The 16224-nt window shown below is 44.6% G+C and overlaps 1 protein-coding gene and 1 long non-coding RNA gene across 7 annotated transcripts in view; one reads left to right on the forward strand and one right to left on the reverse strand.

The window, feature by feature from the left end:
* LOC123507141 (somatostatin receptor type 2-like) overlaps positions 1 to 16224 on the forward strand; it is a 70783-nt gene that overhangs the window by 48801 nt on the left and 5758 nt on the right. For 3 of the 5 annotated variants that reach the window (XM_045259756.1, XM_045259757.1, XM_045259758.1), the window contains one exon: positions 6270 to 6410. The exons of the other annotated variants lie outside the window; for them this stretch is intronic. The gene's annotated coding sequence lies outside the window, so the exon portion shown is untranslated. The remainder of the gene's footprint in view (positions 1 to 6269; positions 6411 to 16224) is intronic. 5 annotated transcript variants of the gene reach the window in all.
* Positions 1 to 16224, reverse strand: part of LOC123507143 — a 29239-nt gene that overhangs the window by 2040 nt on the left and 10975 nt on the right. The gene's annotated exons all lie outside the window — the stretch shown is intronic.

Genomic DNA, 16224 nt, shown 5'->3' on the forward strand with positions numbered 1-16224 from the left:
GGGTTAGAATGGGGTCCGAAGCTTCACAATATGGTTCGAAGCTTCAATCTTACCCTTATTTTTTTTTCTCGATTTTCCTTCTCAAAACCACCTCTACCACCTCCTTCAATTTTCTGTACCTCCTCCTCCTCCTCCTCCTTCCATTTTTTCTTCCTCCTCCTCCTCCTCCTTCCATTAATTTTTCTCTTCTATCCTCTTTCTCCTCCTCCTCCTTACATTTTCTCTTCTATCCTCCTCCTCCTTCCATTCTCTTCTATCCTCCTCCTCCTTCCATTCTCTTCTATCCTCCTTTTCCTCCTTCCATTCCTCTTCTATCCTCCTCATCCTCCTTCCATTCTCTCTTCTATCCGTCTCCGTCTCCTCCTCCTCCTCCTTTTTTATCCATTCTCCCTTCTACCCTCCTCCTCCTTCTTCTTCTTCATTCTCTCTCATCTACCCTCCTCCTCCTTCTCTTCCTTCTATCCTCTCTTGTATCATCTTTCTCTTTCCTCTCCTCCTCCTTCATGGCATAACCTCTTTCTCCTCTTCCAGGATCTCTTTTGGCATCCTCACGGCTCCAACTATTCATTATAAATAATATGAGCTGCTTTTCTTCCCCTCCTCCTCCTCCTCCTCCTCTTCTCCCTATTCCTCTTCCTGGTATCCTATTTTTGTCATCTTCCCATCTCTCGTTCTAATAATTATTTTTCTTTTAGTATTTTTCTTCCTTTTTTTCTTTAAATTGTTTTATCTTTATTTTTCTAGTTTCTCGTCGATTATCTTTATTATCTTCTTCTCTTCTCTCTCTCTTCTCTCTCATCTTATCTTTTGTCGCGTTTATTATCATCATTATTTCTCTTCCCTCGCCATCGACTTATTGGATTCAAGCTTAATTATTTTTCTATTTTTTCCTCTAATTGAGCTCATTAATCCAATTTTCCGCTTATTTTTTACTTTTTTCCTCCTCTAATTTCACCGCTGCCACCTTTCCTTTCCTTCCTTCCGCTTGCCGCCGCCTCCTCCTCCTCCACCTTTCCTCCTTCCTTCCTTGCTCGCTCGCTCGCCTCTCTCTCTCTCTCTCTCTCTCTCTCTCTCGTCTCTCTCTCTCTCTCTCTCTCTCTCTCTCTCTCTCTCTCTCTCTCTCTCTCTCTCTCTCTCTCTCTCTCTCTCTCTCTCTCTCTCTCTCTCTCTCTCTCTCTCTCTCTCTCTCTCTCTCTCTCTCTCTCTCTCTCTCTCTCTCTCTCTCTCTCTCTCTCTCTCGTCCGTCTGTCTGTCTCTGGGGTGCAAGATTTTAATGAAGCTGATATTCATATTTTGTTGGAAATTATACGAGAGAGAGAGAGAGAGAGAGAGAGAGAGAGAGAGAGAGAGAGAGAGAGAGAGAGAGAGAGAGAGAGAGAGAGAGAGAGAGAGAGAGAGAGAGTTATTAAATACAGATGGAGTGTTTGTTCTTCGAAAAGCTAATTGTAAAGGCTTTAATGTAGTTAGTGATCAAAGAGGAGGAGGAGGAGGGAAGGGGAGTGGGGAGGGACAGAAAAGAAGAAGGTGAGGGTAAGGAGGAGGAAGAGGAAGAAGAGGAGGAGGAGGGAAGGGGAGTGGGGAGGGACAGGAAAGAAGAGGGTGAGGGTAAGGAAGAGGAAGAAGAGGAAGAGGAAGAGGAAGAGGAGGAGAAGCAGAAGCAGGAAGAGGGGGAGAGAAGGGGAGTGGGGAGGGAAGGGAAGAGGAGGAGGAGGAGGAGAAGCAGAAGCAGGAAGAGGGGGAGAGAAGGGGAGCGGGGAGGGAAGGGAAAGAGGAGGATGAGGTTGAGGAGGAGGGGAAAGGGGAGGAAAAGGAAAAGGAAGAGGAAGAGGAGAAGAGGAGGAGGAGGAGGAGGAGGCCGCAACGGCAACGGCGGTGGTGGCAGATGCGTTATGCAAAATGAACAATAACGTTAAATTTATGCCAAATCTTCGTTATACTTGACTTGTGTTGGGTTTGTGTATATCATCAGCCCGGGGAGTGACGTCATGGGCCACCAATAACATGCCACCAATCAGCTACGGACGAGTGAATGTCCTGTGTCCCACTCCTGCTACTCGTGGGCAGTGAGACTCGTGGAAAGCAGTTAATTGTCTGGATTTAACCCCTCCAGTACCGTGACCTGTTTTCATATTAATTCTGTTTACTACTTGATTTTATACAGCTTCACAAACTCCTGTGGGGATTGAAATAATGAAGACTGGCCATTAATCTTCTGATCTTCATAAACCCTTCCCACTGTAAATAAAATCGTCTAATCATGCCAAAAACTGAAGGTAGAAATGCGTTCCAGTAGTGAAGAGGTAAATTGACTGTATTAACGCCTTTATTACCAGGACAAGTTTCTATATTTATTCTGCTTACTATTTGATGATTTTATAAAGCTTCAGAAACTCATGGGGATTAAATTAGTGAAGACTGTGGTCATTAATCTTCTGACCTCCATAAACCTTTCCTGATGTCAATAAAAAACGTCAAATCACCAAATAATTCATGATAAAATGCGTTCCAGTACTGAAGGAGTTAAGGTGTGTTCCATCTGCAGACTTTAAATGCATGACAGCACTTCTCTTCGTGACTGCCAGCATTGAGTCCATTGGTGACATGTACTGCTGCTCTCTGGTCTTGTGGAATGCTGGGCGGTACAAATCTCGGGTAAGAACTCGTAAGAGGGAGGTTTCAAGACATCCATACTTAATTCCCACTTCTCCCTGGTCAATCCTCACCACTTCAGTTTATAACCCAACTTAAATTTCTTTACCATTTATTTCATTTTATAGACATAGTGCCATATGGCCTTAGTTGCCTGGTGCTTGAAACTGATTCACTCACTCACTCAAGACATCCATTATTTTGCTGTTTATCTCGAATCTGCATGGCGGGACTGGTCATTTTTGTTGTTGTTTTTCTCGGACCTGCAAGGAGGGACTGGCAACTTAGTGGGCCTCTCTTTTTCGTTTTAGTTACCCTTTGCCATCCTTTTCCTCTTAAAAAAAAAAAAAAAATATAGAAACAGCAGATTAGTGAGTGATAAGTAACACATCAACTTGAATTTGTATTTGACGAGAAGGGAAGCAGACGTGACGTGATGCAAATACAATTGTCAGGAATCATTACATGGCAACATTTGTACGGACTTGACTTGCTGGTAATTAGAAACAATATATTTTACTGATTATTACAAGCAATATATTTTGTAACTATTTTAGACTACTTTCACTCTTTTCTCGTGGAACAGTGGAACCATGCGTGCTTTGGGGTCCGAGGGGTCTCCAAGCGCACGGGTTCGAATCCTGTCCACGGTCTGAGTGTAGGTTGGGCTTCCTCACTCGGGGCAGCGGTTTCCTAGCGGGTGGGCTTTAGGATAGGAGGTACCCCAAAATTACCCCCTTTAGCCCATAAATTCCCGTGAAAATCCCACTTGGTGTGTATATATAAATAATAAAAAAAGATTTAAAAGTAATAATACCGATGAATTTTCTTCCTTCATTCTCATCGCCTTTTTCATCATCAGTCTTTGTTCGAACTCTTCAAATTACGAGAATAGATCAAAAACAGGTCCGCTCCCTTAATGAGTTGCTGCTGATGATGATGGTGATGATGGTGATGATGGTGCTGGTGCTGATGGTGATGCGGAGTTTCATTACCAAGTATTATTTTGTGACGGTCGAACAAGAAAATTAACCGCCGAGTCAGTCATTGGAAGCTTTTAACTCTCTTGTCAGTCCTGTTGAATCGCTTTACTCTCGGTTTAATAGAGTTTTCATTCTTTCTTCGGTTATAATTTTCATTGAGTTTTCATTGTCTTCCTCCTCCTGTTGTATCTTTTTCTTCCTTTCTCCTTCCTTCTGATTCTCTTTCGTTTCTCTCCTTGAATACAGTTTTCATTCTTTCCTCGGTTAAACAGTTTTCATTGTCTTCCTCCTCCTGTTGTATTATTTTCTCCTCCCTCCTTTCCTCCTGTTGAATCATTTCCGTTTTCCCTCTCCTGTTTAACTCTCTCCCTCTTTTTTAATATAGTTTTCATTCTTAGTCCCTCCTGTTGCATTGTTTTTCTCCTCCTCTTCCTCTTTAATGTTGAATAATTTTCGTTTTCCCTCCGTAAATTAAAGTTCTCCCTCCTTCCCTCATCCTGTTCTCTAGTTCTTCTCTCTTCCAGCTCCTGCCTTGTTTCTAAAATCCTGTTCAATGGTTCTACTCTTCCGCCCCCTGCGTTGTTACTGTAATCGTCAACACAACCACTTTACCTTTGTCCCGTATTCTGAAACGCTCCCTCCGCTCTCTCGCCACGATTATTTTTCAAAGCCACAGAGATGACAAGCCGGGTTTCTGAGGCTGTTTCTCCTGTAAATTGTGTAGTTACCTTGTTCATTTGTCATTAGAGCCATAAAAGCACCCTTGAAAACTTGTCACTTAAACAGGAGCCCTTTGAAATAGTGAAGGTGCGGCGCTGAAAGTTTGTGAATATGGCCTTTTTGTCTCGTCAATGAACGGTCTGAGCGGTAAAGCAACAAAAGGTAAATTTCAGAAACACGACACGGCGGCTGTGATGGTGACGCAACTGTGGCATTGCTCTTTCATGACTTTATCTCGCTACCACCACGCAACGCATTCCACGGACAAGAGAGCGACACTTGTTCCGTTATTGTCACACGGAGATTAGTGGCAGAGCGTGACAAAGAACTGCAAAAGAAAATATGGTTGGAAATTCACAACATAAAGCATTTAACTGACAATAGAGACGCGCTTTTTTGTAAATTTACGTCCCTTTTCACAAGCGCTTTACACTCTCACCACTGCAATTTTCTAAGGGCACAGAGACGATCACCCGAGTTTTCATGACAGTTTCTCTTTTTAATGAAGTAGAAATCTTGCCAGTCCATCACAAGAAGCATAAACATACACTTAACCTCTTCAGTACCATGACGCGTTTCCATATTCCCTCTGCTTGCTGTTTGATTTTATACTGCTTCAGAAACTCATGTGGAGGATCAAAATAGTGAAGACTGTGACCATTAATCTTCTGACCTCCATAGACTGTTCCTAATGAAATTAAATGGTCTAATCGTACAGAAATCTCAAGGTAAAAAACATGTGTCCCCGTATTGAAGTGGTTAAAAACATGAGTATCTTTAATTAGAGCCTTTGGAAAGCAGTAATGGTGAGGAAGCGAAGCATTTCAGAACATGGGACTTTAAATACGACGGTTTAGTGATGAAACGTAACGAAAAACTAAGAAAACAAAAAGATTCGGTTTAAGAAAAAAATTATTGAAAATAGAAAAAAAACGAAAAACTAAGAAAAACAAGAAAATTAAGTATAAAAAATGTTAAAAAGTATATTGAAAATGAAAAACAAGAAGATTCGACTTAAAAAATGATTAAAAGTATATAAAAAAACGAAAAACTAAGAAAAACAAGAAGATTCGGCTTAAAAATGATAAAAAAAGTATTAAAAGGAAATACTTCTTAAAAAAAATAATGGGAAGAAAAGAAGACTTGACAGGAAGGACGTGTCATTACAAAACCAATACAGAATACTGGGAAGTGAAAGATCAAAGGAAAAGGAAATTTGTTGATCCGATGTAGCTCTTCAATATTACTGAGTTTTTGGAATCAATTTTATAGCGTTTACGTTTGGGGAATCTCTCTCTCTCTCTCTCTCAATATTTTCCGCTACGATGCTTTTGATAACAGTAACAGCGGCGACAGTACGAGAGAGAGAGAGAGAGAGAGAGAGAGAGAGAGAGAGAGAGAGAGAGAGAGAGAGAGAGAGAGAGAGAGAGAGAGAGAGAGAGAGAGAGAGAGAGAGAGAGAGAGAGAGAGAGAGAGAGAGTGGAGGGCAAGGATTGAGTGGTGCTATAACATGACAAAGACATGTTTTACAGCAACGTGTATCAACGCCCACCAGTCCGAGAGTCGCCTCCCCGCCCGTGCTGACACCATGACGAGAGAGAGAGAGAGAGAGAGAGAGAGAGAGAGAGAGAGAGAGAGAGAGAGAGAGAGAGAGAGAGAGAGAGAGAGAGAGAGAGAGAGAGAGAGAGAGAGAGAGAGAGAGAGAGAGAGAGAGAGAGAGAGAGAGAGAGAGAGAAAGGAGCCGCGCATGGGTAAAGCAGTCAGTTCCTATCAGGTCTGTCCACACCACCACCACCACCACCGCCACGCCAGCACACTACCACCACCACACTCGGCCACCTGACGGCCTGCTCCACCCACTACAGCCCGCGCCTCTCCCTCCCGCCGCTCTCCCTACCTTCGCCTCTCCTCCATCAGTGAGCCGCGAGCCGTTGAAGGAGGACTGTGTGTGTGTCCGCCCAAAGCTTCAGTGTCCCCGTATCAGTGGACCCTCAGGTGTGGTGCTCGTCTGCCCCACACCTGCCCACATCTCGCTGCCCCCGTCGCCGTCTTTTGCAGGTGAGAAAGTGGTGGTGGTGAAGTTTGGTTGTAGTGGTGGTGGTGATGAAGTTTGATAGTGTTAGTTATTGAGACGGGTTGCATTTGATAGTGTTAGGAAGTGCTAGATGGAAGACTTACCTTTGATAGTGTTAAGTGGTGTTACATATACGTGTTACATCTTATATAGTATTAGGTTGTGTTGCAAAGAGTTACATTTCATAGTATTAATAACCCTTTCAGTACTATAAAAAGTTACATCTCATAGTATTATTAACCCCTTCAGTACTGGAACGCATTTTTACCACAAGTTTCGGATACGATTAGACATTTTTTTTTTTCAACATAAGGAAAGGCTGTATGGAGGTCGCAAGATTGATGGCCTGTAGTCTTCACTCTTTCAACCCCCACAAAAGTCCCTGAATCTTTATAAAAATCACCAAGTATTAGGCAGGCAGGAACGCGTCATGGTGCTGAAAGGGGTTAGGAGTGTTAGACAGAGTTACATTTCATAGTGAGTGAGATTAGGTTAGGTTAAGTTAGGTTAGCTTAGGTTAGGTTAGGCGACGCAACATCCGGGGTCATATGGCGTCGCGTGTTAGTGTTACATTAGGTCACGTTAGTTAGACTTTAGTACTTGTGAGAAGAGGATCGGATAGTTTAAAGGCTAGTACCAATAGAGGATCAGAAGGAAATAATTAAAATACGACATGCGATTCGTGAGTACAATAATGATGGTGGTTAGAAGAGGGAGGAAGAGGAGGAGGAAGTAGTGGTGGTGGTGGTGGTGGTGGTGGTGGTAATAGAAGTAGAAAATAATGGAGGGAGGAGGAGGAGAGTAGATGAGGAAGAGGGAAGCGGAGGGAGGAGTTGAACATGAGAAAAAACAGAAGGAGGGGAAACAGGAAGTGCGGAGAGGAGGAAGAGGAAGAAGAAGAGGAGGAGAACTTAGATAGAGGATCAGAAAAAAAAAGATAAAAAAAGAGAGGGAAGAAGAGATGGTGATGGAGGAAGTGGAGGAGTTTAATAAAGGACGTGTAAAGAAGATGAAGTGGAGAAGGGAGAAGAGAAAGAGGAGGAGGAGGAAGATTACTTGTATGATAGAAACGAGAGAGTGAAGAGGAGGTGGTGGACAATGTTGATGGAGGAGGAGGAGGAGGAGGAGGAGGAGGAGGAGGAGGAGGAGGAGGAGGAGGAGGAGGAGGAGGAGGAGGAGGAGGAGGAGGAGGAGGAGGAGGAGGAGGAGGAGGAGGAGGAGGAATGAATAATAAAACCTGCTTAATTCATAATATACAAAGATGTTATGTTAGTGAATGAAGACTTGAGGCTACTTATTACAAGGCTGGAGGAGGAGGAGGAGGAGGAGGAGGAGGAGGAGGAGGAGGAGGAGGAGGAAGAAGAAGAGGGGAGAAGTTGTTGAGAGTGTGTTTCATAGTTAGCCTAGTTTCAAACTTGATGAAGCAGGATGATACACACACACACACACACACACACACACACACACACACACACACACACACACACACACACACACACAGAAAGACGAGCTGGGGGAGGAGGAGGAGGAGGAGATAAAGAGAGATACAGGCAAGGAATAACTGCAAGAAGTGATGAAAGAGAACAGAAAGAGGAGAGGAGAGGAGAGGAGAAGGAGGAGTAAGATAGAGAAAGCAATAACTGAGGAAAGAGAGACGGAATGATGATAGTAGTAGTAGTAGTAGTAGTAGAACACTGATTTAAGGAGCTTCTATGACGTCAAGGAAGGAAGAGAGGGAAGAAAAACAAGAGGAGAGGTGTTGAGGAAGGAAGGAGGGGAGGAAGGGAAGGGAAAACAAGGGGAGAGGTGTTGGGGTGGGGAGGAGGGGAAGGAAGGGAACTGAAAACAAGGGGAAAGGGAGAAGGATGGGGGAGGGAAGGAGGGGAGGAAGGGAAGGGAACACAAGGGGAGAGGTGGAGGTATTGGGGAAGGAAGGAAGGGAAAACAAGGGGAGAGAGAGAGGGGGGGAAGAGAAAGAGGATGAAGGAGAGGAAGATTTTTTAAGAAGGAGAGACGTGATGATAAAGAGGGCGAGAAAATATGAGAAGAATGTTGACAAGTGACGAGCGAGAGAGAGAGAGAGAGAGAGAGAGAGAGAGAGAGGGAGAGGGAGAGGGAGTGGGAGTGGGAGTGGGAGTGTATCAGGCGCCCTCATCTTCCTCCTTCTTCACCAATAGTAGATGAAGCTTCTTTGATGATGGTTCCTGTGGAGGGAAGAAGGTGAGGGAGGGGAGGGAAGGAGGGGAGGGAAGGAGGGAAGGAGGAAGGGAAGACGGTGAGGGAAGATACAGAGGAAAGTGACAAGGAAAGGAGAGAAGATGAGGAGGCGGGTGAGGTGAGGAAAGATTGCTGGAGGAAAGAAGGGAGGGAGGGATAGAAGAGGAGGAAAAAGGAGAGGAGGGAGGGAAGGTGATGGAGAGAAGAGAGGGAGGAAAGTGAAGGGAAAGGAAATGAAGGGAAGAGAAATGAAAGGAAAGCAGGTAGGAAGGAGGAAACAGGAGACAAGGAGGAAACGAAGGAAGAGAGAGAGAGAGAGAGAGAGAGAGAGAGAGAGAGAGAGAGAGAGATCACGTCAAAGATTTATTTTAAGGTTGACCTCTCTCTCTCTCTCTCTCTCTCTCTCTCTCTCTCTCTCTATTACTTTACTTTCTTTCATTCTTATATTTTTCTTTTTCCTTTTTCTATTTCGTTTTATTTTTATTTCTTCTTTAAGTGTTTCTTTTGTTTTTTCTTTGTTCCACTTTCTTTATTCGTCGTCTTTATCTTTGTGTTTCTTTTCTTTTCCTGTACGTTTCCTCTTTTCCTTTTTTTTCTTTTTATCGTTTATCAATTTCTGTTGCTTTTATATTTTTACTCTTCCTCTCTCTATTCACGTTCTGTCTCTCTATCGTTTGCTCTTTTTCCCGTTCATTTTTCCTTCCTTTCTTCCTTTTCCTCTATCTTTTCTTTATTCTCTTTTTGCTCCACATCTTCCGCGCTTCCTTTTGTACACTGTTCCATTTTTCCCCTTTTTCCTTTTCTCGTCTCTGGCAGTTCTTCCTCCTCGTCTTTCTTTTCCTCTTCCTTTTCATGGCAGATTTCATGGCCAGCGCTCTTGCCTTACTACTGAAGGAGGCAGGCAGGTGTGTGTGTGTGTGTGTGTGTGTGTGTGTGTGTGTGTGTGTGTGTGTGTGTGTGTGTGTGTGTGTGTGTGTGTGTGTCCCAAATCTCTCGTGAACCACCCTGTTACCCCAAGAATAACAACAACAACGACGACGATGACGATGACAACAACGGTAACAACATTACTATCACAACAACAACAACAACAACAACAACAACAACAACAACAACAGCAACCACACACATTCTCTAACCTAACCTAACCTAACCTAACCTAACCCAACCTAACCTAACCTAACTTACCTTACCATACCTTGAAATTACCTACCCTCCTCATCCCCTCCCCCCCCTCCCGATAACCCACCTCCTCCACTCCAAACCCCCATAACCTGCCCCCTCCAATCCCCCCCATAGTCAGCATCACTCAGCAATCATGAAGGTTCTGCCTCACAAATTTCTAGCTAAACATTTTCTCATCTCACTTAAGAATTTCATTACCACGGCTTGATATGCACTGAGGGGAGGGGGGGTTGTGGGGATGTAGGGAAAGGAAGAAGAAGAAGAAGAAGAAGGAGGAGGAGGAGGAGGAGGAGGGGGGGAAGAGGGAAGAGTAGAGAATTATAGGAGAGAAGAGGATGGAAAAAAAGGAGAAGTGACAGGGAAGGGGAAGAAAAAGTCATTTGAAGGAGAGAGGAAGGAAGAGGAAGAGGAGGAGGAGGAGGAGGAATGTAAGGGGAAGAGGTATGGGAAGAGAAAAATTACAGGTGAGAGAGGAGGAGGGAGGGAAAAGAGTGAGTGAGTTGGAAGGAAAGTCATATGGAGGAGAGGAAGAGGAGGAGAAGGGGGTGGTATGGAGGGAAGAAGAGGAGGAGGAAGAAGAGCTATGGGTAGAGAAGAATTACAGGTGAGAGAGAGAGAGAGAGAGAGAGAGAGAGAGAGAGAGAGAGAGAGAGAGAGAGAGAGAGAGAGAGAGAGAGAGAGAGAGAGGAATATTAAGAGGAAAGGAAGGTTATTTGGGAGGAGGAGGAGGAGGAGTTATGGGTAAAGAAGAAATAAAAGGAGGAAGAGAAGAGAGGAAGAGGAAGAGGAGGAGAGGGAACGAACGTGTTGGTGGTGGTGGTGGTGGTGGTGGTAAAGAGGTAAAAGATATTTAAAGAGGAGGAAAAATAGGTGAGGGAAAGAGGAGTGGGAGAGGGGAGAGAGGTAAGAGGAGAAGAGATTCAAGAAGAGTGACGAAGTATAGGAAAAGAGATACCAAGAGGGAAGGGAAGAAAGGAAGAGCAAAAAAAGAAGGAAAAAAAGAGGAAAAACGGAGAAAGGGAAAGAAAAATGAAAAAGAAAAAAAACATTGAGAAAAAAAAATCAATAAAAAAAGAATAGATACTCGGAGAGAGAGAGAGAGAGAGAGAGAGAGAGAGAGAGAGAGAGAGAGAGAGAGAGAGAGAGAGAGAGAGAGAGAGAGAGAGAGAGAACAAGAAAAAATAGTATAGACAATCTTTTTATCTTTGAGGAGGAGGAGGAGGAGGAGACAATCTTTTTAGGAGGAGGAGGAGGAGGAGGAGGAGGAGGAGGAGGAGGAGGAGGAGGAGGAGGAGGAGGAGCGTGGCAATAATAGTAGATGGAGGATAGGGATTTTAATATAGAAGAGAAGATAGGAAGACGGAACTTATTGGCGAAAGATATTGGCAAACGTTCTCACTGGTCGTAAACACACACACACACACACACACACACACACACACACACACACACACACACACACACACACACACACGAGAGAGAGAGAGGTCAGTTGGCTTGCTCTTAAGAGGAGGAGGAGGAGGAGGAGGAGGAGGAGGAGGAGGAGGAGGAGGAGGAGGAGGAGGAGGAGGAGGAGGAGGAGGAGGAGAGGAGGAGGAGGAGGAGGAGGAGTTTAAATGGACTCTTCTGATCTTCCCTTCCTCTACCTGGCGTGATTGATTCATTGTTCCTCCTCCTCCTCCTCCTCCTCCTCACTCACCTTTGAAGCGACTCCGTATTATTTCGTCACATACTAATCTCTCTCTCTCTCTCTCTCTCTCTCTCTCTCGTCATTTCCCCCTGCCTCCCACACACTTAATTTATTCAATCATGTCATTTTTAACGTCAAAATTGCCACAGAGAGAGAGAGAGAGAGAGAGAGAGAGAGAGAGAGAGAGAGAGAGAGAGAGAGAGCGCGTTTATGTAAATCTCTCTCTCTCTCTCTCTCTCTCCATTGATAACCTTAACCCAGAATATGTTACAAGGATGGATAAGTAAAAAGTGTGTGTGTGTGTGTGTGTGTGTGTGTGTGTGTGTGTGTGTGTGTGTGTGTGTGTGTGTGTGTTTTGTTTGTTTGTTTATTGGTTTGATCTGCTGCAGTCTCTGACGAGACAGCCAGACGTTACCCTACGGAACGAGCTCAGAGCTCATTATTTCCGATCTTCGGATAGGCCTGAGACCAGGCACACACCACACACCGAGACAACAAGGTCACAACTCCTCGATTTACATCCCGTACCTACTCACTGCTAGGTGAACACCACCTACACGTGAAAGGAGACACCCAAATATCTCCACCCGGCCGGGGAATCGAACCCCGGTCCTCTGGCTTGTGAAGCCAGCGCTCTACCACCACTGAGTGTGTGTGTGTGTGTGTGTGTGTGTGTGTGTGTGTGTGTGTGTGTGTGTGTGTGTGTGTGTGTGTGGAAACGAAGAAATACATTTGGTCTATCTATCTTCATGTTTGTCTGTCTGTTTGCCTTGTTTTGTCTAGCAAGAAATGAGGAAAATGAGGAGGAGGAGGACGTGAGGGGAGACAAAGGGTGTTTTCCTCCTCGTTGCCTCACTGGTTTCCTCACAGCCTTCTTCTCTCTTAATTGGGGGAGAGAGAGAGAGAGAGAGAGAGAGAGAGAGAGAGAGAGAGAGAGAGAGAGAGAGAGAGAGAGAGAGAGAGAGAGAGAGAGAGAGAGAGAGAGAGAGAGAGACACGCAGAGGAACTATTTTTTTCTTTCCCTTCTTTTTCTCTTTCACTGCTTCCTTACCTTGCCCCGACTCGAATTACCTTCAATTAGAGAGAGAGAGAGAGAGAGAGAGAGAGAGAGAGAGAGAGAGAGAGAGAGAGAGAGAGAGAGAGAGAGAGAGAAAGGTAGGGTGAAGGGAAGAAATTGAGTTTGGATGGAGGAAACACGAAGAAAAAGGTTACATTGAGAGAGAGAGAGAGAGAGAGAGAGAGAGAGAGAGAGAGAGAGAGAGAGAGAGAGAGAGAGAGAGAGAGAGAGAGAGTGTGTTTGTAATTATCATCATACTTTGAATAGTGAGAGTAAGTAAGTGTGTGTGTGTGTGTGTGTGTGTGTGTGTGTGTGTGTGTGTGTGTGTGTGTGTGTGTGTGTGTGTGTGTGTGATTCACCACCACCACGGTCGGCTGCTGGTCACCCAACCAGTCTTCCCCATTACGGAGCGAGCTCAGAGCTCATAGACCGATCTTCGGGTAGGACTGAGACCCCAACACACTCCACACACCGGGAAAGCGAGGCCACAACCCCTCCAGTTACATCCCGTACTTATTTACTGCTAGGTGAATGTTAACACACCCACACATTAAGAGGCTTGCCTATTTGCCTCGCCGCACCCGGGTGTGTGTGTGTGTGTGTGTGTGTGTGTGTGTGTGTGTGTGTGTGTGTGTGTGTGTGTGTGTGTGTATAATGAGGGTTAAGTGGTGTGCTTAACAAGTGAAATTTAGTTACAGACTCGTTAACAAGATAGTCCTAGGCTCTTAATTTAGAGAGAGAGAGAGAGAGAGAGAGAGAGAGAGAGAGAGAGAGAGAGAGAGAGAGAGAGAGAGAGAGAGAGAGAGAGAGAGAGAGAGAGAGAGAGAGAGAGAGAGAGAGAGAGAGAGAGAGAGAGAGAGAGAGAGAGTTTGTATGTGTTTATTTCCTTCTATATAATACTCTAGAAAAATATTTGGAAAAGAAATTTAGACTTCACGGAAACAACTCAACCTGTCTTTCCTCATCTTCCTCCTCTACTTCTCCTTGCTTCTCTTCTGTCTTCCTCCTCCTTTTTCCTCTCTTTCATTTTTCCCTCTTCTTCCTCCTCCTTCCTTTTTTTCTTTCTCCTCCTCCTCCTCCCCCCCTTTTCTCTAAGTCCTCTTCGTTATTATTACTACTCTGGATGTTTTACTTATTCGTTTGCAATAAAAACATCTTAATTATTTTACTGAACGATTCCTCCATTGTGAATATTATTACTAACTTATTTTTCATCATTAAACTCAAATAAGTTACTTTTCTATTGTGTATGACTGTACTACTACTACTACTACTACTACTACTGTTATTATTATTGTTGATGACCTTCCTCAAGTAATCCTCTTTGACCTTAGCGCCCCAAGAATAATCATAGTAATCACCCATCCTTGTCGTAATCACTCTAAGCGCAACACACAACACAGTATTGGAGAAGCCGAATGCACTTATTAAAACTATCACCATCATCATCATCATCTGTCATTACTGCAACAATTACCACCAACACACACACACACACACACACACACACACACACACACACACACACACACACACACACACACCAATAACTTTCCTCGCTTTCTCATATAACCTTTTCAATTTACAGGTGAAGAAGTTACTGATCCTTAGATGGGGAGGGGTGTGTGTTGGGGAGTGTGTGGGGAGTGTGGGGGGAGTGTGTTGGGGTGTTCTGGGGCGTCTGGGAGTGGGAGAGATATGTATGGTGAGATATTGGAGGGAGGGTGGTGTCTGGGGTGTGTTGGGGTGTCTGAGTGTGTGGTAGAGGTGTGTTGGAGGTAGGTGGAGGTGTGCTGGGGTGTGTTGGGTGTCTTGAGTGTGGCTAGAGGTGTATGGGGTGTTTTGAAGGTAAGTTGGGGTGTGTGTTGGGGTGTCTGAGTGTAGCTAGGAGTGCATTGGGGTGTCTAAGTGTAGCTAGGAGTGTGTTGGGGGTGTCTAGCAGTGGCAGGGTATGTGAGGGAGGTGTTTAAGATTGTGTGGAGGTGTGAGGGAGCGTGTGGGAGAGTGGCTGGAGTGTGTGTTGCGTTAGGTGTGGGTGTGTTGGCGGTGTGTCTTTGTCCTGTCACGGCTTATTGCTTCAGCTTTGGCGTGGACCTAAAGTGGATGTGAAAGCGAGGTGGTGGAGGCAGTGGAAGCGATTAGTAGGTTCATACATGTTCCGCGTCACGTTTGTTTGTCGTGGCGTTAAAGCGTGTGGGTACGAGAGAGAGAGAGAGAGAGAGAGAGAGAGAGAGAGAGAGAGAGAGAGAGAGAGAGAGAGAGAGAGAGAGAGAGAGAGAGAGAGAGAGAGAGAGAGAGAGAGAGAGAGAGAGAGAGAGAGAGAGAGAGAGAGAGAGAGAGAGAGAGAGATTCGTCAATATACACCGTCCTTTCGAGTTTCACGGAATATGCATCAGTTCTCCCCCCTCTTCCTTCATTCTCTCACCTTCCTTTGTCCCTCCTCCCTCCCACCTCCCCTCCCACTCGCCTGCCTTCCATCCTTCTTCATTCTTCTCTTCACTCTTCCTCTTCTTCCTCCTCCTCCCTCCTTTTCGTTCTTCTCTCTTTAACCTTCAACTTTCCTTATCTTTTTTCTCTTCCTACCTTTCTTTTACGAGTACTCTCTCTCTCTCTCTCTCTCTCTCTCTCTCTCTCTCTCTCTCTCCTTTTCACTCTTTTCCTCCTTCCTCTTCCTCTCTTTTCCTCACCGTCTCCCTCTCTCTCCATTCCCTCCTTTCCCCTCCTCTCTCTCTCTCTCTTCCCCTTCCTCTTTCCCTCTCCCTCCCTCTACCTATACCCTCCTCCCCCTCTCCCTCTCCCCCTTCAATCTAACTTTTTTCCCACGTGTTTCTTTCCTCCTCTTCATTCGTGCCTTTCTTTCCTCTACCCTTGATTTTTTTCCCCTCCTTGCATCTTCTACCCTTCCCTCTTCCTCCTATCTTTCCTCCCTCTCACCTTCCTTCTTTCCTCCTTCCTCCTCCTTCCCATACAATTCAATCGCCATATATACAAATAAACATGAAGGACAGGAGATTGAGCACTTATCCTTTCGTACACAGTGAAGGAAGGAAGGAAGGAAGGAAGGAAGGAAGGAGAGAGAGAGAGGAGAGGTAATGAAAAGGAAGGAAGTAGAGAGAAGATAATGAAAAGGAAGGAAGGAAGGAAGAAAAAGGAAGAAAAATAAACAAAGGAGAGAGAGAGAGAGAGAGAGAGAGAGAGAGAGAGAGAATGAAAAGGAAGGAAGGAATTAAGTGTATTTTAAGAGGATGTAGGATGTAATAGAGTAATCCTTTGATATTATACTAAATGAGGAGAGGAAGAAAGAAAGAAGGAAGGAAGAAAGGAAGGGAGATAGAAAGGGTAGGAGAGGAAGGAAGAAGAAGATTAAAAGAAAGAAAAAGAAAGAAGGAAGAGATAAAGGATAGAAGAGAGGAGGTAGAAAATAGAATGAAGGAAGGAAGGAAGGACGGAATGAAAGAAGGAACAGGTAGAAAATAAAGAATGGAGAGGAAGAGAGAGAAAAGTATGAAAAAAAGGGAAGGTAAGAAGAGATGAAGGAAGGAAGGAAGGAAGAGATGGAGGAATCATAAGAAGGAAGGAGGAATGAAGGAAGGAAAGAAGACAAGAGGCAAAAAAGGAGGGAGAAGAAAATAAAAGGAAAGAAGAGATG

This window comes from Portunus trituberculatus, chromosome 21, assembly GCF_017591435.1.
Source record: "Portunus trituberculatus isolate SZX2019 chromosome 21, ASM1759143v1, whole genome shotgun sequence".
Lineage (NCBI taxonomy): Eukaryota > Metazoa > Arthropoda > Malacostraca > Decapoda > Portunidae > Portunus > Portunus trituberculatus.